The sequence below is a fragment of the Salmo salar genome, chromosome 01 (assembly GCF_965601325.2).
Source record: "Salmo salar chromosome 01, fSalSal1, whole genome shotgun sequence".
In the NCBI taxonomy this organism is placed as follows: Eukaryota; Metazoa; Chordata; class Actinopteri; order Salmoniformes; family Salmonidae; genus Salmo; species Salmo salar.
The window spans coordinates 6140883-6167574 of NC_138291.1; the positions used below are offsets into that span (position 1 = coordinate 6140883).

The 26692-nt window shown below is 46.0% G+C and overlaps 1 protein-coding gene across 3 annotated transcripts in view; it reads right to left on the minus strand.

The window, feature by feature from the left end:
* Positions 1-26692, minus strand: part of pacs2 (phosphofurin acidic cluster sorting protein 2) — a 176485-nt gene that overhangs the window by 148322 nt on the left and 1471 nt on the right. The window lies entirely within an intron of this gene.

The following is a 26692-nucleotide window of genomic DNA, read 5'->3' on the forward strand; positions in this document are numbered from 1 at the left end:
ACATAAAGAGAGACTCCACAACACTACATAAAGAGAGACCTAACACAACACTACATAAAGAGAGACCTAACACAACACTACATAAAGAGAGACCTAACACAACACTACATAAAGAGAGACACCACAACACTACATAAAGAGAGACTCCACAACACTACATAAAGAGAGACCTAACACAACACTACATAAAGAGAGACCTAACACAACACTACATAAAGAGAGACCTAACACAACACTACATAAAGAGAGACTCCACAACACTACATAAAGAGAGACCTAACACAACACTACATAAAGAGAGACCTAACACAACACTACATAAAGAGAGACCTAGCACAACACTACATACAGAGAGACCTAACACAACACTACATAAAGAGAGACCTAACACAACACTACATAAAGCGAGACCTAACACAACAATACATAAAGAGAGACCTAACACAACACTACATAAAGAGAGACCTAACACAACACTACATAAAGAGAGACCTAACACAACACTACATAAAGAGAGACCTAACACAACACTACATAAAGAGAGACTCCACAACACTACATAAAGAGAGACCTAACGCAACACTACATAAAGAGAGACCTAACGCAACACTACATAAAGAGAGACCTAATGCAACACTACATAAAGAGAGACTCCACAACACTACATAAAGAGAGACTCCACAACACTACATAAAGAGAGACCTAACACAACACTACATAAAGAGAGACCTAACACAACACTACATAAAGAGAGACCTAACACAACACTACATAGAGACTCCACAACACTACATAAAGAGAAACACCACAACACTACATAAAGAGAGACTCCACAACACTACATAAAGAGAGACTCCACAACACTACATAAAGCGAGACCTAACACAACACTACATAAAGAGAGACCTAACACAACACTACATAAAGAGAGACCTAACACAACACTACATAAAGAGAGACCTAACACAACACTACATAAAGAGAGACCTAACACAACACTACATAAAGAGAGACTCCACAACACTACATAAAGAGAGACCTAACGCAACACTACATAAAGAGAGACCTAACGCAACACTACATAAAGAGAGACCTAACACAACACTACATAAAGAGAGACTCCACAACACTACATAAAGAGAAACTCCACAACACTACATAAAGAGAAACACCACAACACTACATAAAGAGAGACTCCACAACACTACATAAAGAGAGACTCCACAACACTACATAAAGCGAGAACTAACACAACACTACATAAAGAGAAGCCTAACACAACACTACATAAAGAGAGACCTAACACAACACTACATAAAGAGAGACCTAACACAACACTACATAAAGAGAGACCTAACACAACACTACATAAAGAGAGACCTAACACAACACTACATAAAGAGAGACCTAACACAACACTACATAAAGAGAGACCTAGCACAACACTACATAAAGAGAGACCTAGCACAACACTACATAAAGAGAGACCTAACACAACACTACATAAAGAGAGACCTAACACAACACTACATAAAGAGAGACAACACAACACTACATAAAGAGAGACCTAACACAACACTACATAAATAGAGACCTAACACAACACTACATAAAGAGAGACTCCACAACACTACATAAAGAGAGACCTAACACAACACTACATAAAGAGAGACCTAACACAACACTACATAAAGAGAGACCTCCACAACACTACATAAAGAGAGACCTAACACAACACTACATAAAGAGAGACCTAACACAACACTACATAAAGAGAGACCTAACACAACACTACATAAAGAGAGACACCACAACACTACATAAAGAGAGACTCCACAACACTACATAAAGAGAGACCTAACACAACACTACATAAAGAGAGACCTAACACAACACTACATAAAGAGAGACTCCACAACACTACATAAAGAGAGACCTAACACAACACTACATAAAGAGAGACCTAACACAACACTACATAAAGAGAGACCTAGCACAACACTACATACAGAGAGACCTAACACAACACTACATAAAGAGAGACCTAACACAACACTACATAAAGAGAGACCTAACACAACACTACATAAAGGCCTCCCCCAGAGACCTCCACACCGGGACCCACACACTACATAAAGAGAGACCTAACACAACACTACATAAAGAGAGACCTAACACAACACTACATAAAGAGAGCCCCACCTCGGAGACCACTAACACTACATAAAGAGAGACCTAACACAACACTACATAAAGAGAGACCTAACACAACACTACATAAAGAGAGACCTAACACAACACTACATAAAGAGAGACTCCACAACACTACATAAAGAGAGACCTCCCACACGGAGCCCACAACACTACATAAAGAGAGACCTAACGACAACACTACATAAAGAGAGACCTAACGCAACACTATATAAAGAGAGACTCCACAACACTACATAAAGAGAGACCTAACACAACACTACATAAAGAGAGACCTAACACAACACTACATAAAGAGAGACCTAACACAACACTACATAAAGAGAGACTCCACAACACTACATAAAGAGAGACCTAACACAACACTACATAAAGAGAGACCTAACACAACACTACATAAAGAGAGACTCCACGACACTACATAAAGAGAGACCTAACACAACACTACATAAAGAGAGACCTAACACAACACTACATAAAGAGAGACCTAACACAACACTACATAAAGAGAGACCTAACACAACACTACATAAAGAGAGACCTAACACAACACTACATAAAGAGAGACGCCACAACACTACATAAAGAGAGACCTAACACAACACTACATAAAGAGAGACCTAACACAACACTACATAAAGAGAGACTCCACAACACTACATAAAGAGAGACCTAACACAACACTACATAAAGAGAGACTCCACAACACTACATAAAGAGAGACCTAACACAACACTACATAAAGAGAGACCTAACACAACACTACATAAAGAGAGACCTAACACAACACTACATAAAGAGAGACCTAACACAACACTACATAAAGAGAGACCTAACACAACACTACATAAAGAGAGACGCCACAACACTACATAAAGAGAGACCTAACACAACACTACATAAAGAGAGACCTAACACAACACTACATAAAGAGAGACTCCACAACACTACATAAAGAGAGACCTAACACAACACTACATAAAGAGAGACTCCACAACACTACATAAAGAGAGACCTAACACAACACTACATAAAGAGAGACCTAACACAACACTACATAAAGAGAGACCTAACACAACACTACATAAAGAGAGACCTAACACAACACTACATAAAGAGAGACCTAACACAACCTGTTAGGAGATGGGGACTCCATGTGACATATGACAATATAACATAACCAGAACACACAGAGAGGCCCTGCCACTGATGCCCGTTAGACAACCCAGTGAACGTGTCACAACACCCCAACCCAAACTATCCCCCCCAACCCTTCCACACAATTTCCCCAAGTGACAGTAATGTCTAGCCAGAATCCTGCCTCTGATCGGACTCCTACATCATAAACAGACAATATGAAGTAGCAAAGGCTGTGTGTGTGTGTGTGTGTGTGTGTGTGTGTGAAGTATCAAAGTCTAACTGCCAGCCAGGAAGCCAGCCAGCCAGCACACTGACTGCCCTGTGCATATAAATCATATAGAAACTAGCTCACTAAATATCAAATCCAATTTGTCACATTCGCCGAATACAACAGGTGTAAACCTTAGTGAAATGTTGACTTACGAGCCCTTAAATATGGATCAGTAGCTCATTAAGCTTTGGAGTGGGTGTATGTTTTTGGGGGGGTTTTACTATACGTGTGGGGAAATTTAGAAGTCCTCACAAGGATAGTAAAACAAACGTATTTGTGAGCTGCAGAGCAGCGAGCCAATCAGGCTGCTCAATGAGGAACAACACCACTAAATATTCATCTTCTGTTGTCATATGACCGTAACTCCTCCCCCCCAGGGCCATAACTCCTCCCCCCCCGGGGCCCCCCCCCCCCGGGGCCATAACTCCTCCCCCCCCCGGGGCCATAACCCTCCCCCCCGGGGCCTCCCCCCCCGGGCCCCCCCCCGGGCCATAACTTATCGCTTAGGTGGAAAAAAAGGTTAGCACAAAGGCTGTGTGTGTGTGTATGCGTGCGTGTGTATCAGCTGTGTGAGTGTGTATCAGCTGTGTGTGTGTGTGTGTCATCGTGTGTGTGTGTGTGTGTGTGTGTGTGTGTGTCATCTGTGTGTGTGTGTGTCATCTGTGTGTGTGCCTGTGTATCAGCTGTGTGAGTGTGTGTCATCTGTGTGTGTGTGAATCAGCTGTGTTCGTGTGTATCAGCTGTGTATCAGCTGTGTGCGTGTGTATCAGCTGTGTGCGTGTGTATCAGCTGTGTGTGTGTGTGTATCAGCTGTGTGTGTGTGTGTATCAGCTGTGTGTGTGTGTGTGTGTGTGTGTGTGTATCAGCTGTGTGTGTGTGTGTGTGTGTGTGTGTGTGTGTGTGTGTGTATCAGCTGTGTGAGTGTGTATCAGCTGTGTGTGTGTGTGCGTGTGTGTCAGCTGTGTGAGTGTGTATCAGCTGTGTGTGTGTGTGTGCGTGTGTGTCAGCTGTGTGTGTGCGTGTGCGTGTGTATCAGCTGTGTGTGCGTGTGTATCAGCTGTGTGTGCGTGCGTGTGTATCAGCTGTGTGTGCGTGCGTGTGTATCAGCTGTGTGTGCGTGTGTATCAGCTGTGTGTGCGTGTGTGTATCAGCTGTGTGTGCGTGTGTATCAGCTGTGTGTGCGTGTGTATCAGCATGTGTGTATCAGCTGTGTGTGCATGTGCGCATCAGCTGTGTGTGTGCGCGTGTGTATCAGCTGTGCGTGTGTGCATCAGCAGTGTGTGTGTGTGTGTGTGTGTCAGCTGTGTGAGTGTGTGTGTGTGTGTGTCAGCTGTGTGTGTGTGTGTGTGTGTCAGCTGTGTGAGTGTGTGTCAGCTGTGTGAGTGTGTGTGTGTGTGTCAGCTGTGTGTGTGTGTGTGTGTCAGCTGTGTGAGTGTGTGTCAGCTGTGTGAGTGTGTGTGTGTGTGTCAGCTGTGTGTGTGTGTGTATTAGAGAGTGTCACTGAAAGGGGTCCTCTTGGGACTGTGTCTAAAAGGCCTGGGAACAGAGAGAGAGAGACCCCCACCTCTTATAAAAATGAAGAGTGAAATTCACAACACGTGCCTAACCTCCCCTCGGTGGCAGGTCTCTGTCGTCATGCCGACAGCTCAATAATTTACTCCTTATCATTTATTAATATAGAGGGCTATTAGGCAGGCGGGGGAGAGATCTGCACTGGGACCTCACAGTGTCTCAGCTGAGACACAAAGCACTGCACCACACTGGCAGAACGCGACGGACGGGAAAGTGCCTCTTCTCTCTCTCTCTCCTCATGTATTTACTACGACACCCAGATGTAAGGGGAAGCTCTCTGCCTCTCTCCTATATATCCTCTTTTATATATTATTCAAGACGAGCGTAGCTGCTAAAACAGTCCTATGTCCAGGTCTAAAAGCAGACTGGTACACATTAAGAATAGAATGACAAGTTTTTATTTTTTTAATAATAATAATTCTTAGCTGAGAGATTACCAGTGATTGTAATATTTTAGCAAGGAAAGCTAGTTTAGAAATTAGGCGGTAGTTATTCCAGGTCAGAAGGAACTCGTCCTTCGTAAAGGGGGAGGACACACCTTCCAGGTCTTAAGGACAGCGCCAGAAGCAATTGTTAAATATAAACATGTGGGTCAAAGGTTAAACAATTAGGGAGGGGGGAAGTAAACTGCAGAAGAAAGGGATCAAGCAAATCAGCTGCTGTGGATTTTTTTTTTTTTTTATGTTTTGCAAGTCACTTAGTACATCATTGACAGGAAATAGTTTTTTTAAAAATGATATTAATAATTAAATAAATGTTTGAGTGCCTGGAAGTGCACCATTCTGTCATCTGTTTAGAGGTGAATAACGCACTAGCTCTAGTGCAGTGGTGGATTTAACCCTTCAGGTCTGTGGGAACCCTTTTCTATGTTTACTAAAAGAAAAGGATACAGTGAAGAACATGTAAAAGAACACATTTTCATGGGGTTCTTGGTCACCTCCCTGACCAAGGCCCTTCTCCCCCGATTGCTCAGTTTGGCCGGGCGGCCAGCTCTAGGAAGAGTCTTGGTGGTTCCAAACTTCTTCCATTTAAGAATGATGGAGGCAACTGTGTTCTTGGGGACCTTCAAATGCTGCAGAAATGTTTTGGTACCCTTCCCCAGATCTGTGTCTCGACACAATCCTGTCTCTGAGCTCTACGGACAGTCCCTTCGACCTCATGGCTTGGTTTTTGCTCTGACATGCACTGTCAACTGTGGGACCTTATATAGACAGTTGGGTGCCTTTCCAAATCATGTCCAATCAATTGAATTTACCACAAGTGGACTCCAAGTTGTAGAAACATCGAAACACGAGTCTCCTAGCAAAGGGTCTGAATACTTAAGTTTTTTATTTTTTTATTATACATTTGCAAACATTTCTAAAAACCTGTTTCCGCTTTGTTTCTTTGCATTTTTTTCAAATCAAGAAATATATATATTTTTTAAAACACATTGCTCTCTATTGGAGTTGCACCCTAATCAGTCTGCGTAAATGAAAGTTAATTAGATTGGTTGAACAATGGGCCCATGCCAAATGGCATCCTATTCTGTATAATGTACTACTTGTTAGTGCACTATATAAATAATAGGGTGCCAATTGAGACACACAGTGTCTTATCACTCTCCCAACAGTAATTCGCCTTCAGACAAAAGGTTCGTCCTCATGTCAGCTAATCCTTAATTGCTTGTCACTCTGGAGTATGAGATCGTTAAATAGTCAGATGATAAGTGAAGGAGTTCCAGAATAACAGTTGTTGAGAGTCAAACAAGTACCTTAACTGGTGCAATTAACCTTCCAGAAGCAACCAGGCTCTCTCAAAGTTCAAGCCTAAAAATCACTCATTTTTACATACAATAACATTTTTTACAGAAGACTCTCTAGCCTGCCCTGGTCTCAGATCTGTTGGTGCCATGTCTTATGGTCATTGTCACGTCAAACAGGAGTTTGACAAGACAGCACAAATAGACTGGGACCAGGCTAACAAGGGTCTGTGATGCCAGAAGACAGCCTGGGACCAGGCTAACAGGGGTCTGTGATGCCAGAAGACAGCCTGGGACCAGGCTAACAAGGGTCTGTGATGCCAGAAGACAGCCTGGGACCAGGCTAACAGGGGTCTGTGATGCCAGAAGACAGCCTGGGACCAGGGAGCGTCGCTGCACAGCAATTTTCAGGTCTCTCCAGAGGTGTTCGATCAGGTTCAAGTCCGGGTTCTGGCTGGACCACTCAAGGACATTCAGAGACTTGTTTCCGAAGCCACTCCTGCGTTGTCTTGGCTCTGTGCTTAGGGTCGTTGTCCTGTTGGAAGGTGAACCTTCACCCCAGTACGAGGTCCTGAGCGCAGAGCGCTCCGTTAAATTTTCCCTCGTTACTGACTAGCCTCCCAGTCCCTGCCGCTGAAAAACATCCCCACAGCATGATGCTGCCACCACCATGCTTCACCGTAGGGATGGTGCCAGGTTTCCTCCAGACGTGACGCTTGGCATTCAGGCCAAACAGTTAAATCTTGGTTTCATCAGACCAGAGAATCTTGTTTCTCATGGTCTGAGAATCTTTAGGTACCTTTTGGCAAACTCCAAGCGGGCTGTCATGTGCCTTTTACTGAGGAGTGGCTTCCGTCTGGCCAGTCTACCATAAAAGTCAGATTGGTGGAGTGCTGCAGAGATGGTTGTCCTACTGGAAGGTTCTCCCATCTCCACAGAGGAACTCTGGAGCTCTGTCATAGTGACCATTGGGTTCTTGGTCACCTCCCTGACCAAGGCCCTTCTCCCCCGATTGGTCAGTTTGGCCAGGCGGCCAGCTCTGGGAAGAGTCTTGGTGATTCCAAACTTCTTCCATTCTAAGAATGATGGAGGCCACTCTGCTCTTAGGGACCTTCAATGCTGCAGACATGTTTTGGTACCCTTCCCCAGATCTGTACCTCGACACAATCCTGTCTCGGAGCTCTACGGACAATTCCTTCGACCTCATGGCTTGGTTTTTGCTCTGACATGCACTGTCAACTGTGGGACCTTATATAGACAGGTGTGTGTGCCTTTCCAAATCATGTCCAATCAATTGAATTTACCACAGGTGGACTCCAATGAAGTTGTACAAACATCTCAAGGATGATCAATGGAAACAGGATGCACCTGAGCTCAATTTAGAGTCTCATAGCAAAGGTCTGAATACTTATGTAAATAAGGTATTTCTGTTTTTTATTTTTTTTATAAATTTGCAAACATTTATAAAATGCCTGTTTTCACTTTGTCATTATGGGGTTGTGTGTGTAGATTGATGAGGATTTTTTTTTAACTAACAAAATGTGAAAAAAGTCAAGTGGTCTGAATACACTATACACCCTGAATCTATACTGAACATAATATGAATGGTGAGGTCTGGAGGCAGCACATAAACTACCAGTATAATATGAATGGTGAGGTCAGGAGGCAGCACATAAACTACCAGTATAATATGAATGGTGAGGTCTGGAGGCAGCACATAAACTACCAGTATAATATGAATGGTGAGGTCAGGAGGCAGCACATAAACTACCAGTATAATATGAATGGTGAGGTCTGGAGGCAGCACATAAACTACCAGTATAATATGAATGGTGAGGTCTGGAGGCAGCACATAAACTACCAGTATAATATGAATGGTGAGGTCTGGAGGCAGCACATAAACTACCAGTATAATATGAATGGTGAGGTCTGGAGGCAGCACATAAACTACCAGTATAATATGAATGGTGAGGTCTGGAGGCAGCACATAAACTACCAGTATAATATGAATGGTGAGGTCTCGAGGCAGCACATAAACTACCAGTATAATATGAATGGTGAGGTCAGGAGGCAGCACATAAACTACCAGTATAATATGAATGGTGAGGTCTGGAGGCAGCACATAAACTACCAGTATAATATGAATGGTGAGGTCTGGAGGCAGCACATAAACTACCAGTATAATATGAATGGTGAGGTCTCGAGGCAGCACATAAACTACCAGTATAATATGAATGGTGAGGTCTGGAGGCAGCACATAAACTACCAGTATAATATGAATGGTGAGGTCTCGAGGCAGCACATAAACTACCAGTATAATATGAATGGTGAGGTCTGGAGGCAGCACATAAACTACCAGTATAATATGAATGGTGAGGTCTCGAGGCAGCACATAAACTACCAGTATAATATGAATGGTGAGGTCTGGAGGCAGCACATAAACTACCAGTATAATATGAATGGTGAGGTCAGGAGGCAGCACATAAACTACCAGTATAATATGAATGGTGAGGTCAGGAGGCAGCACATAAACTACCAGTATAATATGAATGGTGAGGTCAGGAGGCAGCACATAAACTACCAGTATAATATGAATGGTGAGGTCTGGAGGCAGCACATAAACTACCAGTATAATATGAATGGTGAGGTCAGGAGGCAGCACATAAACTACCAGTATAATATGAATGGTGAGGTCTGGAGGCAGCACATAAACTACCAGTATAATATGAATGGTGAGGTCAGGAGGCAGCACATAAACTACCAGTATAATATGAATGGTGAGGTCAGGAGGCAGCACATAAACTACCAGTATAATATGAATGGTGAGGTCAGGAGGCAGCACATAAACTACCAGTATAATATGAATGGTGAGGTCAGGAGGCAGCACATAAACTACCAGTATAATATGAATGGTGAGGTCTCGAGGCAGCACATAAACTACCAGTATAATATGAATGGTGAGGTCTGGAGGCAGCACATAAACTACCAGTATAATATGAATGGTGAGGTCTCGAGGCAGCACATAAACTACCAGTATAATATGAATGGTGAGGTCTGGAGGCAGCACATAAACTACCAGTATAATATGAATGGTGAGGTCTCGAGGCAGCACATAAACTACCAGTATAATATGAATGGTGAGGTCTGGAGGCAGCACATAAACTACCAGTATAATATGAATGGTGAGGTCTCGAGGCAGCACATAAACTACCAGTATAATATGAATGGTGAGGTCTGGAGGCAGCACATAAACTACCAGTATAATATGAATGGTGAGGTCAGGAGGCAGCACATAAACTACCAGTATAATATGAATGGTGAGGTCAGGAGGCAGCACATAAACTACCAGTATAATATGAATGGTGAGGTCAGGAGGCAGCACATAAACTACCAGTATAATATGAATGGTGAGGTCTGGAGGCAGCACATAAACTACCAGTATAATATGAATGGTGAGGTCAGGAGGCAGCACATAAACTACCAGTATAATATGAATGGTGAGGTCTGGAGGCAGCACATAAACTACCAGTATAATATGAATGGTGAGGTCAGGAGGCAGCACATAAACTACCAGTATAATATGAATGGTGAGGTCAGGAGGCAGCACATAAACTACCAGTATAATATGAATGGTGAGGTCAGGAGGCAGCACATAAACTACCAGTATAATATGAATGGTGAGGTCAGGAGGCAGCACATAAACTACCAGTATAATATGAATGGTGAGGTCTCGAGGCAGCACATAAACTACCAGTATAATATGAATGGTGAGGTCTGGAGGCAGCACATAAACTACCAGTATAATATGAATGGTGAGGTCTGGAGGCAGCACATAAACTACCAGTATAATATGAATGGTGAGGTCTGGAGGCAGCACATAAACTACCAGTATAATATGAATGGTGAGGTCTCGAGGCAGCACATAAACTACCAGTATAATATGAATGGTGAGGTCAGGAGGCAGCACATAAACTACCAGTATAATATGAATGGTGAGGTCTCGAGACAGCACATAAACTACCAGTATAATATGAATGGTGAGGTCTGGAGGCAGCACATAAACTACCAGTATAATATGAATGGTGAGGTCTCGAGGCAGCACATAAACTACCAGTATAATATGAATGGTGAGGTCTGGAGGCAGCACATAAACTACCAGTATAATATGAATGGTGAGGTCTGGAGGCAGCACATAAACTACCAGTATAATATGAATGGTGAGGTCTCGAGGCAGCACATAAACTACCAGTATAATATGAATGGTGAGGTCTCGAGGCAGCACATAAACTACCAGTATAATATGAATGGTGAGGTCTGGAGGCAGCACATAAACTACCAGTATAATATGAATGGTGAGGTCAGGAGGCAGCACATAAACTACCAGTATAATATGAATGGTGAGGTCTGGAGGCAGCACATAAACTACCAGTATAATATGAATGGTGAGGTCTGGAGGCAGCACATAAACTACCAGTATAATATGAATGGTGAGGTCTCGAGGCAGCACATAAACTACCAGTATAATATGAATGGTGAGGTCAGGAGGCAGCACATAAACTACCAGTATAATATGAATGGTGAGGTCTGGAGGCAGCACATAAACTACCAGTATAATATGAATGGTGAGGTCAGGAGGCAGCACATAAACTACCAGTATAATATGAATGGTGAGGTCTGGAGGCAGCACATAAACTACCAGTATAATATGAATGGTGAGGTCTCGAGGCAGCACATAAACTACCAGTATAATATGAATGGTGAGGTCAGGAGGCAGCACATAAACTACCAGTATAATATGAATGGTGAGGTCTGGAGGCAGCACATAAACTACCAGTATAATATGAATGGTGAGGTCAGGAGGCAGCACATAAACTACCAGTATAATATGAATGGTGAGGTCAGGAGGCAGCACATAAACTACCAGTATAATATGAATGGTGAGGTCTGGAGGCAGCACATAAACTACCAGTATAATATGAATGGTGAGGTCTGGAGGCAGCACATAAACTACCAGTATATCCACTATTGTTTATGGCTGCGTCTCAAATGGCATTTTATTCCCTACATCGTGCAGAGGGCCCGTAGGCCTCTGGTTAAAAGGAATGCATAGTATGTCTCAGCTCTATCAGTTAAAACAGGGTTTGCTGCCTGCTGCCATGTTGGCCTTGACTTGTGATTGGACTAGAGCGGAAGGAGACCCCTGGAAAACCCAAACGCAGAACAGGAAAACGGTAAAAAACACATGAATGGCGTGGACGGTGTTGTATAAATGGACATAGAACACAGGCTTACACATTAAAACAGCACTGCGATGAATATCAAAAGACTGGATATAGTGACAAGGCAACAACAGAAATACTGAATACAGGAGATATTGTATTTCCAAAAGGAAGGAGTTAACAGGTGAAAATAAAAATGAGAAGAGTGAGGAGATGGAACGCAGGCAGCCAATAAGGCACGGCGGCGACGCAGGCAGCCAATAAGGCACGGCGGCGACGCAGGCAGCCAATAAGGCACGGCGGCGACGCAGGCAGCCAATAAGGCACGGCGGCGACGCAGGCAGCCAATAAGGCGTGGCGGTGTTGTGCAGTGACGCTTAGTAGAGTCAGCTGAAAGCAGGATTGATCGGCCTGCAGAGAGAGAGGGTATCAAAGCACATCAGGAGGGGTGACGGGCGGACAGCTGCATCCCAAAGGGAACCCTATTCCTTATATAGTGCCCTATTCCCTATATAGTGCACTACTTTAGACCAGAGACCTATTCCCTACATAGTGCACTACTTTGGACCAGAGCCCTATGGGCGAGGCAGATATGGGTCCTGGTGAAAAGTAGTGCACTATATAGGGAATAGGGCTCTGGTCTAAAGTAGTGCACTATTGTGACGTTCGTTGTAAAGGGTAGACCAAGGCGCAGCGTGAGTTGGGTTCATCATATTTTATTTAACGGTGAACCAGCAAAAAACAAAACAATAAACAACACAACGAACGAAAAGTCTTGCAGGCTACTAACAGCTGTACAAAAACAAGATCCCACAACTGAAGGAGGGAAAAAGGTCTGCCTAAGTATGGTTCCCAATCAGAGACAACGATAGACAGCTGCCTCTGATTAGGAACCATACTAGGCCAATCAAAGGGGGAAAAAAAAAAAACATAGAAATATAACACATAGAATGCCCAGCCCATGTCACACCCTGACCTAACCAAACAGAGAAAAAATGTCTCTCTCAGGTCAGGGCGTGACAGTACACCCCCCCCCCCCCCCCCAAAAGGTGCGGACTCCCGGCCGCAAACCTGAACCTATAGGGGAGGGTCCGGGTGGGCATCTGCTCATGGTGGCGGCTCCGGTTCGGGGCGAGCCCCCACTCCGCCCACTGATCCCTCCGCTTTTGTGTCGCCAGAGGAACCAGACCGTGGATTATAGCCGGAGGCTCCGGACCGGGGGCCGCCGCTGGAGGCTCCGGACCGGGGGCCGCCGCTGGAGGCTCCGGACCGCGGGCCGCCGCTGGAGGCTCCGGACCGCGGGCCGCCGCTGGAGGCTCCGGACCGCGGGCCGCCGCTGGAGGTTCCGGACCGCGGGCCGCCGCTGGAGGTTCCGGACCGCGGGCCGCCGCTGGAGGTTCCGGACCGGGGGCCGTCGCTGCAGGCTCCATGCCATGGATCATCACTGGAGGCTTCGTACGTGGAGCCGGAACAGGTCTCACCGGACTAGGGAACGTTGCTGGCGGCTCCGGACTGGGGAACGTTGCTGGGAGCTCTGGACTAGGGAACGTCGCTGAGAGTTCTGGACTAGGGAACGTCGCTGGAGGCTCCAGACTGGGGAACGTCGCTGAGAGTTCTGGACTAGGGAACGTCGCTGAGAGTTCTGGACTAGGGAACGTCGCTGAGAGTTCTGGACTAGGGAACGTCGCTGAGAGCTCTGGACTAGGGAACGTCGCTGGAGGCCGGGTGCGCAGAGCAGGCAGAGGGTATACTGGGCCGTGGAGGCGCACTGGAGGTCTGGAGCTTATGACTGGCACAACCCGTCCTGGCTGGATGCTTACTTTAGTCCGGCAAGGGCGGGGCGCTGGCACAGGACGAACTGGGCTGTGCAGGCGCACTGGCGACACAGTGCGTAGAACTGGCGCAGGATATACTGGGCCTTGGAGGCGCACTGGAGGTCTGGAGCTTATGACTGGCACAACCCGTCCTGGCTGGATCCCCCCCGTAGCCCGACAAGCGCGGGGCGTTGGAACAGGTCACACTGGTTTGTGCTGGCGAACTGGGGGTACCGTGCGTAGAGCTGGCGCAGGATAACCTGGGCCGAAGAGACGCACCGGAGACCAGGAAAGCTGAGCCGGCACAATCCTTCCTGGCTGAATGCCAACTCTAGCACGGTCACTGCAGGGAGCTTGCACAGAGCGCACCGAGCTGTGGCTGCGCACTGGAGACACAGTGCCCATAACATGGTGACTGACTGTTCACCTGCTCCCCACGGTAAGCACGGGGGGAGTTGGCTCAGGTCTCAACCCTGACTCTGCCAATCTCCCCGTGTGCCCCCCCAAAAAGTTCCTCTTCTCGTCGCCGCTCTGCTCTCGCTGCCTCCACCTGTTCCCATGGGAGGCGATCCCATCCAGCCTGGATCTCCTCCCACGTCCAGGATCCCTTGCCATTCAGGATGTACTCCCAGGTCCACTCCTGATCACGCTGCTTGGTCCTTTGTTGGTGGGATCTTCTATGACGTTCGTTGTAAAGGGTAGACCAAGGCGCAGCGTGAGTTGGGTTCATCATATTTTATTTAACGGTGAACCAGCAAAAAACAAAACAATAAACAACACAACGAACGAAAAGTCTTGCAGGCTACTAACAGCTGTACAAAAACAAGATCCCACAACTGAAGGAGGGAAAAAGGGCTGCCTAAGTATGGTTCCCAATCAGAGACAACGATAGACAGCTGCCTCTGATTAGGAACCATACTAGGCCAATCAAAGGGGGAAAAAAAAAAAACATAGAAATATAACACATAGAATGCCCAGCCCATGTCACACCCTGACCTAACCAAACAGAGAAAAAACGGCTCTCTCAGGTCAGGTCGTGACAACTATATAGAGAATAGGGTGCCCTTTGGGACGCAAACCAGTAAGGTAACGGTTGCTCTCGCCAGCCCTGTCCTGTCTGCCCTCTAGGACCTGCAGTCTCAGCAACCTGGGGGTGTGTGTGTGTGTGTGTGTGTGTGTGTGTGTGTGTGTGTGTGTGTGTGTGTGTGTGTGTGTGTGTGTGTGTGTGTGTGTGTGTGTATGTAAGTAACTTGGGTGGGTAGTCATGGTGGTGTTGGATATCTCTTATATAACAGCAGCAACACTTACTGAATGACTGACACATTCCAGCAGTTACATCATCTTCTGGACACTAAACCATGACATCATACATCTCTACGGTCTAGTAATCCTTCACATAGTATTCTAGTAGTTAGATATACTTCACATTGCCTTCTAGTAGTTAGATATACTTCACATAGCATTCTAGTAGTTAGATATACTTCACATAGCATTCTAGAGTAGTTAGATATACTTCACATAGTATTCTAGTAGTTAGATATACTTCACATAGTATTATAGTAGCTAGATATACATAGTATTATAGTAGCTAGATATACATAGTATTATAGTAGCTAGATATACATAGTATTATAGTAATTAGATATACATAGTAGTATAGTAGCTAGATATACATAGTATTCTAGTAGTTAGATATACATAGTATTATCGTAGTTAGATATACATAGTATTATAGTAGCTAGATATACATAGTATTATAGTAGCTAGATATACATAGTATTATAGTAGCTAGATATACATAGTATTCTAGTAGCTAGATATACATAGTATTCTAGTAGCTAGATATACATAGTATTCTAGTAGCTAGATATACATAGTATTCTAGTAGCTAGATATACATAGTATTATAGTAGTTAGATATACATAGTATTATAGTAATTAGATATACTTCATAGTATTATAGTAGTTAGATATACATAGTATTATAGTAGTTAGATATACATAGTATTATAGTAGCTAGATATACATAGTATTATCGTAGCTAGATATACACAGTATTATCGTAGCTAGATATACACAGTATTATAGTAGTTAGATATACACAGTATTATAGTAGTTAGATATACATAGTATTATAGTAGTTAGATATACATAGTATTATAGTAGTTAGATATACATAGTATTATAGTAGTTAGTTCAAGCATCTTCCTCAGCTCGGGGATACTACACCATGTCTAGCACACATCTTTCACTAAAACAATGAATTATAGGATATCTATGGGCTGGTTAGCCTTCATTTTGATGTGTGGATTCACAAGAAAAACATCAACAATGCTTCCCATTTAGCCGACTGCTGCCAGCACCACCACCAGACTGCCATTCGTCCTACTCTACATTCCCTGTGCGGTGCGATCGCTGCGAGGGAGCTGCAGGAAAAGGGGACAAAGAACTGAGTGTTCAGATACCCGGGGCTCCAAGGGTAGCGTCCCAAACGGCACCCTATTCCCTATGCAGTGCACTACTTTTAACCAGGGCCCTAGTCAACAGTAGTGCACTACGTCGGGAACATGGTGCCATTTGGTACGACGGTAAAGTGACATCTCAGCATTCTCAGACCTCCAACACACAGGACAGAATAGGACTGTTAGTCAGCCTACTGGGGCCAGCTGCTGCTGTTCAAGGGCCCACTCAACCCCTCCTCTGTCTCAACACACACCCTGCTCTGTGTGTCAGGGGGTCACACACAGCGTTCACTGATAGCACACACACAGGGTTCACTACAGCACGCACACACACACACACAGGGTTCACTACAGCCCCACACACACACACACACACACACACACACACACACACACACACACACACACACACACACACACACACACACACACACACACACACACACACACACACACACACACACAGGGTTCACGATAGCACGCACGCGCACACACACACACACACACACACACACACACACACACACACACAAGGTTAGAGCATTGGACTAGTAACCAAAAGGTTGCTGGATCGAATCCCCGAGGTGACATGGTAAAAATCTGTCATTCTGCTCCTGAACAAGGCAGTTAACCCACTGTTCCTAGGCTGTCATTGAAAATAAGAATTTGTTCTTAACCGACTTGCCTGGTTAAATAAAGGTTAAATAAAAATACACACAGGGTTCACGACAGCACAGCACTACTGATCACACAGCACTACTGATCACACAGCACTACTGATCACACAGCACTACTGATCACACAGCACTACTGATCACACAGACACGACTGTTCAGACAGACAGACCGACTGATCACACAGCACCTACTGATCACACAGCACTACTGATCACACAGCACTACTGATCACACAGCACTACTGATCACACAGACAGACTGTTCAGACAAACAGACCGACAGACCAGACAGACAGACCGTTCAGACAGACAGACCGTTCAGACAGACAGACCGTTCAGACAGACAGACAGACCGTTCAGACAGACAGACAGACCGTTCAGACCAGACAGACAGACCGTTCAGACCAGACAGACAGACCGTTCAGACCAGACAGACAGACCGTTCAGACCAGACAGACAGACCGTTCAGACAGACAGACAGACAGTTCAGACAGACAGACAGACAGTTCAGACAGACAGACAGACAGTTCAGACAGACAGACAGACAGTTCAGACAGACAGACAGACAGTTCAGACAGACAGACAGACCGTTCAGACAGACAGACAGACCGTTCAGACAGACAGACAGACCGTTCAGACAGACAGACAGACCGTTCAGACAGACAGACCGTTCAGACAGACAGACCGTTCAGACAGACAGACCGTTCAGACAGACAGACCGTTCAGACAGACAGACCGATCAGACAGACAGACCGATCAGACAGACACAAACACAGCTCTGCAGTAGGGTAGAGTACAGAACAATATTTATGTCAAGGAATCAAGGGCCTAAGGAGAACAATCCACTGTCGTGTACGAATGAAAGCCTCTTCTGACTAAGTGACCAGGTCAGTGGAAAGTGGTGACAGCCAGATGTAGTAGAAGTGACAGTTCCTGTCAGCTATTCTCCTGTTGCCTATAGGCTAAGAATCACTCAGAGTAAACCAATGATGAAGCCTGAATGTTTCATGAGCTGAAATAAAAAGATCCAAGAAATGTTCCATACGCGCAAAAATCTCAAAATCTTTAGCATAAATTTGTTTACATCCCTGTTAGTGAGCATTTCTCCTTTGCCAAGCTAATTATACCACCTGACAGGTGTGGAATATCAAGAAGCTGATTAAACAGCATGATTACACAGGTGCACCTTGTGCTGGGGGGGGGGACAATAAAAGGCCACTCTAAAATGTGCAGATTTGTCACAAAACAATGCCTCAGAGGTCTTAAGTTGAGGGAGCAGTGCAATTGACATGCTGACTGCAGGAATGTCCACCAGAGATGTTGCCAGAGAATTGAATGTTCATTTCTCTACCATAAGCTACCTCCAACATCATTTTAAAGAATTTGGCAGTACGTCCAAATGGACTCACAACCGCAGACCGCATGTATGGCATCGTGTGGGTGAGCGGTTTACTGATGTCAACGTTGTGAACAGAATGCCCCATGGTGTCGGTGGGGTTATGGTATGGGCAGGCATAAAGCTACGGACAACGAAAAAAAATGCATTTTATCTATGGCAATTTGAATGCACAGAGATACCATGAATAGAACCTGAGGCCCATTGTTGTGCCATTCATCCACCGCCATCACCTCATGTTTCAGCATGATAATGCACGACCCCATGTTGCAAGGATCTGTACACAATTCCTTGCGGCTGAAAACATCCCAGTTCTTCCATGGCCTGCATACTCACCAGACATGTCACCCATTTGAGCATGTTTGGGATGCTCTGGATCGACGTGTACAACAGCGTGTTCCAGTTCTCGCCAATATCCAGCAATTTCATATCCAGCGCTGCATGAGGCAACTAATGGCCGTTTTGCCCTTGGCCTGGAGTGCTGCGTTGTGTCCTTCTCCCTGAGTGCTGCGCGTTCCGAAGCGCCTCTCACTCACATGGCTCTCCACATGGCTCTCTCCTTTCTCACAGGCTACAAGTGAAGACAGACACATCGCGGACTCAACTGCGCGCATCCTTATCCAATTCCGAGCTGCATATTGAAGATATTGGAAGAACTGTCCACATTTACATTTCGTCAGCCAACAAGATGTGTAGGCCTAACGAACAGCAAAAGCCTATGTCAATCTACTATCCCCCATAGTACAAAAGTTGACCTATTCTATTCTGTGTGAGAAATAAATATTCCAAACATAGTCTGGGACAGTTGTGGGATGCGATAGATCCCAAATTAATACAACCACTCGCATAAAAAAATTAAAAAAACATTTTTATGCAATGTGGCTGACGCAAGAGATCAGATTTAGCTTAAAACATTGATAAGCTATTAGGCTATTTCTTCACATTATATGCGCAGCAATACGAACACGGTAGCAGGCTATAAGTGGGAATGTTCCATCAGCGGAAAACACCATTATTAAAAGTGACTGCAAATGCAATTATCCATGTAATGCTTTTATTATAAAAAGGTGAATTTTTATGCATTTTTAAACGTGAAACTCACACGCTGCTTATGTAAGCCAGTTAGGCTCTACACCCCTTGTAAAGCGGATTAATGGGCTTAAATTTAAGAAGTTATTTGGCCTCTTTAGTTGTAATACAAACCTTATTAAAACATATAGGCCTATGGGTTAGGCTACATGAGGTGTGCGACTATGATTCGAAAAAGTAGCAACAAAAAAAAACAAACGGACTGTTTCTTATGCTGGGCATCATTCACAACTGATAATATATCATTAGGCTAATATTGTCACCCATCTTTTTATTTTATTTAACTAGGCAAGTAAGTTAAGAACAAATTCTGATTTACAATGACGGGCATCGGACTATTCTTAATTTAATCTTGTCTTTACATATACTAAATAATATATATATGTGTGAAATTTGTTTTGATTTAGAACGGGCCATTATGTCTGTCCTTGTCTCGAAACAGGGACAGCGGGAAAACAATACATGTCATCTATGCACTTAAATAGCGAATGGAGGACACTTTTCCTCGTGGTTCATTTTCATGCCAGCCAGGTAGGCTATACTCCTGTTGTAAAGATAAGCAATGTGCTTAATAATAGGAAAGTTGAGAAATAAATATAGAAAGCCTAGCCTACAGAAAGCTGATGGGATCCTCCTCTTTTTAATAGAGGCCATCACTCCCACAATTGCAGAGCCGATAGAAATGTTGAGCAACATGAGCTCATCGGCTCTCATGAAGTGTTTGATTCGATTTTCGATTACATTGATGTAAGAGTGCTGAGTACCAGACAGTTAATTAAGCAAGTTCGGTAGTCTATTAATGACCATGAGAAGCATCAGAGCTTGGAAAAGCCTAATTACCGTGACTAAACGGTACGGAATTTGACTGCCTTCATGACTCGTGACAGCCGATGTGGCAGTAACACGGTCACTGCAACAGCCCTATCCACGGCACTACCTTTTTTAAGGTATCTGTGAACAGATGCATATCTGTATTCCCAAGTCACGTGAAATCCATAAATTAGGGTCTAATGATTTTATTTCAATTGACTGGTTTCCTTATATGGACTGTAAACTCAGTAAAATCATTGAAATTGTTGCATGTTGCGTTTATATTTTTTTTATTCCAGTATAGTTTCGCGCAGGTAATTAACTACAATGACCATAATCCATTGCGCATCTACTTATCCGGTCTGTTTGGAGCAGACACAAAAACGGAGAGAAGAGTGAAGAATGCGCGATGGCGAGGGATAGAGATTCAGTTGCTTGATTGATAGTTGGTATTCAGCATAGGCAGCAGCTCTATAGAGATGAGATGATGACTTGGAATTAAATAATAAAGTCATTGAATAAAACTAATGTAATATACAGAACAACCTCAAAAAGCAGGGAAGTCCCTCAGATCTTTGTTCTATTAAAAAGACTCAGTGTCATGAATAAAGTCATATTACCATACAGGCCTATAGAGTCAGGGTGATGTTATACAGGCCTATAGAGTCAGGGTAATGTATAGAGTCAGGGTAATGTTATACAGGCCTATAGAGTCAGGGTAATGTTATACAGGCCTATAGAGTCAGGGTACTGTTATACAGGCCTATAGAGTCAGGGTACTGTTATACAGGCCTATAGAGTCAGGGTACTGTTATACAGGCCTATAGAGTCAGGGTAATGTTATACAGGCCTATAGAGTCAGGGTACTGTTATACAGGCCTATAGAGTCAGGGTACTGTTATACAGGCCTATAGAGTCAGGGTACTGTTATACAGGCCTATAGAGTCAGGGTACTGTTATACAGGCCTATAGAGTCAGGGTAACGTTATACAGGCCTATAGAGTCTAGGCAGAGTCCCAAATGGTACCCTATTCTCTACACCTTTCACCAGGGCCCATAGTGCACTACTTTTGACTAGAGCGAGCCCTATGTAAGAAACAGGATAACATTTGGGACAAGCTTGAAGAGAGGAGCAGAAGCTGAGTTGCAGAGAGAGAAACATAAGGGAGGTGGATCAATACAGAGTCACACTGATGCGCCACAGGACAAGAGACACACTGAGTGGCAGTTCGATTCACACTGAACCAGTCCCGCGTGTGTCAATCTAACTCTAAATCAAGTCTCTACCATAACTGTATTTGAAAAAAATCTAGTGCAGATAAGCAATCTAACGACACTACCTATAGCTTCCTCTTTTGACAAAATACGTTGCTTGTAGATCAGTGAAAAATAAAAAAAATAGTTTAAAAGGTTTAAAAGGTATAATATGTAACTTTTTTTGGGGGGGGGGGCAACCTGACAAAATTCACATAGAAATGTAAGTTATAGATCTGTCATTTGTATTGTAAGCCAGTCTAAGAAGCAGTAGATCTGTTCTATGTGAGCCATTTCTATACTTCCCATTCTTAAGTTTAATTTTTGCATCTTTTCCTTTCGGTTTTGTACACTAGCTTCAAAAACTGTTGAAAATACAATATTTCTGGTTATGGAAAATATATTTCCACAGCGGATTAGATGGTGCAATGATTCTCAACACAATGAACTTAGGCAAACTATTATACATTTTAGCATCCAGGAAATGGCAGAGAGATTTCTGCATAGTGAACGGGTTGAAAGAAAGCTATGACATTTCACCAACATGTTTGTTATCGACGTCTCACAGAGCATGATGATGACTAGCCTAAGGTATGCATTTCCAATGGAAGTCATGTGTAATACAGAAATTACTCTCAATTGACCCCAAGATAGTGTCATGAAGAAGTTATGGGTCAGAGAAGAAAGACCAAAAGGATATCAACTTTACAAAAGGCTGTAAAAAAAAACAAAAAAAAAAACATATTTTCAAGAATGAACTCTGAAAATGATGCCAAGGGTTTACTAGTATACAATCCTAAACACACGCAGGGTGAATAATGTCCTGTAAGCAGATGAATACAGTGAAGTGTCTGCACTGTACTTTAGTACAATGAAGGCCTGCCTGGATAAAGCCATGATATGATAAAACAGCTTCTAGGACCAAGTGTTGCTGAAAGTCATTCAGCTTTATCGGAGAAACAAGCTGTCGAACCAAATGGCACTCTGTTCCCTATGGTGTAGTACTGTTCACCAGGGATCTGGTCAAAAGTAGCGCACTGTGTCGGGAATAGTTAGGGTGCCATTTGGGATGCTTTCAGTGTTCAAGAGATTTCTGCTAAATCATTCTGTTTGTTTCAATATTTAGATTGAGTTTTGGAATCCATATTCCTGTTCTGCCATTGGACTAGGCCTATATTCCTGTTCTGCCATTGGGCTAGGCCTATATTCCTGTTCTGCCATTGGGCTAGGCCTATATTCCTGTTCTGCCATTGGGCTAGGCCTATATTCCTGTTCTGCCATTGGGCTAGGCCTATATTCCTGTTCTGCCATTGGGCTAGGCCTATATTCCTGTTCTGCCATTGGGCTAGGCCTATATTCCTGTTCTGCCATTGGACTAGGCCTATATTCCTGTTCTGCCATTGGACTAGGCCTATATTCCAGTTCTGCCATTGAAATAGGCCTATATTCCTGTTCTGCCATTGGACTATATTCCTGTTCTGCCATTGGACTAGGCCTATATTCTTGTTCTGCCATTGGACTAGGCCTATATTCCTGCTCTGCCATTGGACTAGGCCTATATCCCTGTTCTGCCATTGGAATAGGCCTATATTCCTGTTCTGCCATTGGACTAGGCCTATATTCCTGTTCTGCCATTGGGCTACGCCTATATTCCTGTTCTGCCATTGGGCTAGGCCTATATTCCTGTTCTGTCATTGGGCTAGGCCTATAATCCTGTTCTGCCATTGGGCTAGGCCTATATTCCTGTTCTGCCATTGGAATAGGCCTATATTCCTGTTCTGTCATTGGACTAGGCCTATATTCCTGTTCTGCCATTGGACTAGTCCTATATTCCTGTTCTGCCATTGGACTAGGCCTATATTCCTGTTCTGTCATTGGACTAGACCTATGTTCCTGTTCTGCCATTGGAATAGGCCTATGTTCCTGTTCTGCCGTTGGACTAGGCCTATGTTCCTGTTCTGCCATTGGACTAGGCCTATGTTCCTGTTCTGCCATTGGAATAGGCCTATATCCTGTTCTGCCATTGGACTAGGCCTATGTTCCTGTTCTGCCATTGGACTAGGCCTATGTTCCTGTTCTGTCATTGGACTAGGCCTATATTCCTGTTCTTTCATTGGACTAGGCCTATGTGACAAAATAAGGTGCCTGAAGAAAGAAATCAGAATCCCTTGATTATGTTCTCCCTTGTTGCAGCACCAGACTACGTCGTGTGACACTGGCTTTATGGTTTCAGAGGTCTGTGTTGTCTTGGCCCTCCAGTGAGCTACCACCCCTAGCCTGGCTGATGGTCTGTGTTGTCTTGGCCCTCCAGTGAGCTCTCACCCCTAGCCTGGCTGGTGGTCTGTGTTGTCTTGGCCCTCCAGTGAGCTACCACCCCTAGCCTGGTGGTCTGTGTTGTCTTGGCCCTCCAGTGAGCTACCACCCCTAGCCTGGCTGGTGGTCTGTGTTGTCTTGGCCCTCCAGTGAGCTACCACCCCTAGCCTGGCTGGTGGTCTGTGTTGTCTTGGCCCTCCGGTGAGCTCTCACCCCTAGCCTGGCTGATGGTCTGTGTTGTCTTGGCCCTCCAGTGGGCTCTCACCCCTAGCCTGGCTGGTGGTCTGTGTTGTCTTGGCCCTCCAGTGAGCTACCACCCCTAGCCTGGCTGGTGGTCTGTGTTGTCTTGGCCCTCCAGTGGGCTCTCACCCCTAGCCTGGCTGGTGGTCTGTGTTGTCTTGGCCCTCCAGTGAGCTACCACCCCTAGCCTGGCTGGTGGTCTGTGTTGTCTTGGCCCTCCAGTGGGCTCTCACCCCTAGCCTGACGGTCTGTGTTGTCTTGGCCCTCCAGTGAGCTACCACCCCTAGCCTGGTGGTCTGTGTTGTCTCTGCCCTCCAGTGAGCTACCACCCCTAGCCTGGCTGGTGGTCTGTGTTGTCTTGGCCCTCCAGTGAGCTACCACCCCTAGCCTGACGGTCTGTGTTGTCTTGGCCCTCCAGTGAGCTACCACCCCTAGCCTGGCTGGTGGTCTGTGTTGTCTTGGCCCTCCAGTGAGCTACCACCCCTAGCCTGGCTGATGGTCTGTGTTGTCTTGGCCCTCCAGTGAGCTACCACCCCTAGCCTGGCTGATGGTCTGTGTTGTCTTGGCCCTCCAGTGGGCTCTCACCCCTAGCCTGGCTGGTGGTCTGTGTTGTCTTGGCCCTCCAGTGAGCTCTCACCCCTAGCCTGGCTGGTGGTCTGTGTTGTCTTGGCCCTCCAGTGAGCTACCACCCCTAGCCTGGCTGGTGGTCTGTGTTGTCTTGGCCCTCCAGTGAGCTCTCACCCCTAGCATGGCTGGTGGTCTGTGTTGTCTTGGCCCTCCAGTGAGCTACCACCCTTAGCCTGGCTGATGGTCTGTGTTGTCTTGGCCCTCCAGTGAGCTACCACCCCTAGCCTGGCTGGTGGTCTGTGTTGTCTTGGCCCTCCAGTGGGCTCTCACCCCTAGCCTGGCTGGTGGTCTGTGTTGTCTTGGCCCTCCAGTGAGCTACCACCCCTAGCCTGGCTGGTGGTCTGTGTTGTCTTGGCCCTCCAGTGGGCTCTCACCCCTTGCCTGACGGTCTGTGTTGTCTTGGCCCTCCAGTGAGCTACCACCCCTAGCCTGGCTGGTGGTCTGTGTTGTCTTGGCCCTCCAGTGAGCTACCACCCCTAGCCTGGCTGGTGGTCTGTGTTGTCTTGGCCCTCCAGTGAGCTACCACCCCTAGCCTGGCTGGTGGTCTGTGTTGTCTTGGCCCTCCAGTGAGCTACCACCCTTAGCCTGCCTGGCGGTCTGTGTTGTCTTGGCCCTCCAGTGAGCTACCACCCCTAGCCTGGTGGTCTGTGTTGTCTTGGCCCTCCAGTGAGCTACCACCCTTAGCCTGCCTGGCGGTCTGTGTTGTCTTGGCCCTCCAGTGAGCTCTCACCCCTAGCCTGGCTGGTGGTCTGTGTTGTCTTGGCCCTCCAGTGAGCTCTCACCCCTAGCCTGGCTGGTGGTCTGTGTTGTCTTGGCCCTCCAGTGGGCTCTCACCCCTAGCCTGGCTGGTGGTCTGTGTTGTCTTGGCCCTCCAGTGAGCTACCACCCCTAGCCTGGCTGGTGGTCTGTGTTGTCTTGGCCCTCCAGTGAGCTACCACCCCTAGCCTGGCTGGTGGTCTGTGTTGTCTTGGCCCTCCAGTGAGCTACCACCCCTAGCCTGGCTGGTGGTCTGTGTTGTCTTGGCCCTCCAGTGAGCTACCACCCCTAGCCTGGCTGGTGGTCTGTGTTGTCTTGGCCCTCCAGTGAGCTACCACCCCTAGCCTGACGGTCTGTGTTGTCTTGGCCCTCCAGTGAGCTACCACCCCTAGCCTGGTGGTCTGTGTTGTCTTGGCCCTCCAGTGAGCTACCACCCCTAGCCTGGCTGGTGGTCTGTGTTGTCTTGGCCCTCCAGTGAGCTACCACCCCTAGCCTGGCTGGTGGTCTGTGTTGTCTTGGCCCTCCAGTGAGCTACCACCCCTAGCCTGGTGGTCTGTGTTGTCTTGGCCCTCCAGTGAGCTCTCACCCCTAGCCTGGCTGGTGGTCTGTGTTGTCTTGGCCCTCCAGTGAGCTACCACCCCTAGCCTGGCTGGTGGTCTGTGTTGTCTTGGCCCTCCAGTGAGCTACCACCCCTAGCCTGGTGGTCTGTGTTGTCTTGGCCCTCCAGTGAGCTACCACCCCTAGCCTGGCTGGTGGTCTGTGTTGTCTTGGCCCTCCAGTGAGCTCTCACCCCTAGCCTGGCTGGTGGTCTGTGTTGTCTTGGCCCTCCAGTGAGCTACCACCCCTAGCCTGGTGGTCTGTGTTGTCTTGGCCCTCCAGTGAGCTACCACCCCTAGCCTGGCTGGTGGTCTGTGTTGTCTTGGCCCTCCAGTGAGCTACCACCCCTAGCCTGGTGGTCTGTGTTGTCTTGGCCCTCCAGTGAGCTACCACCCCTAGCCTGGCTGGTGGTCTGTGTTGTCTTGGCCCTCCAGTGAGCTCTCACCCCTAGCCTGGCTGGTGGTCTGTGTTGTCTTGGCCCTCCAGTGAGCTACCACCCCTAGC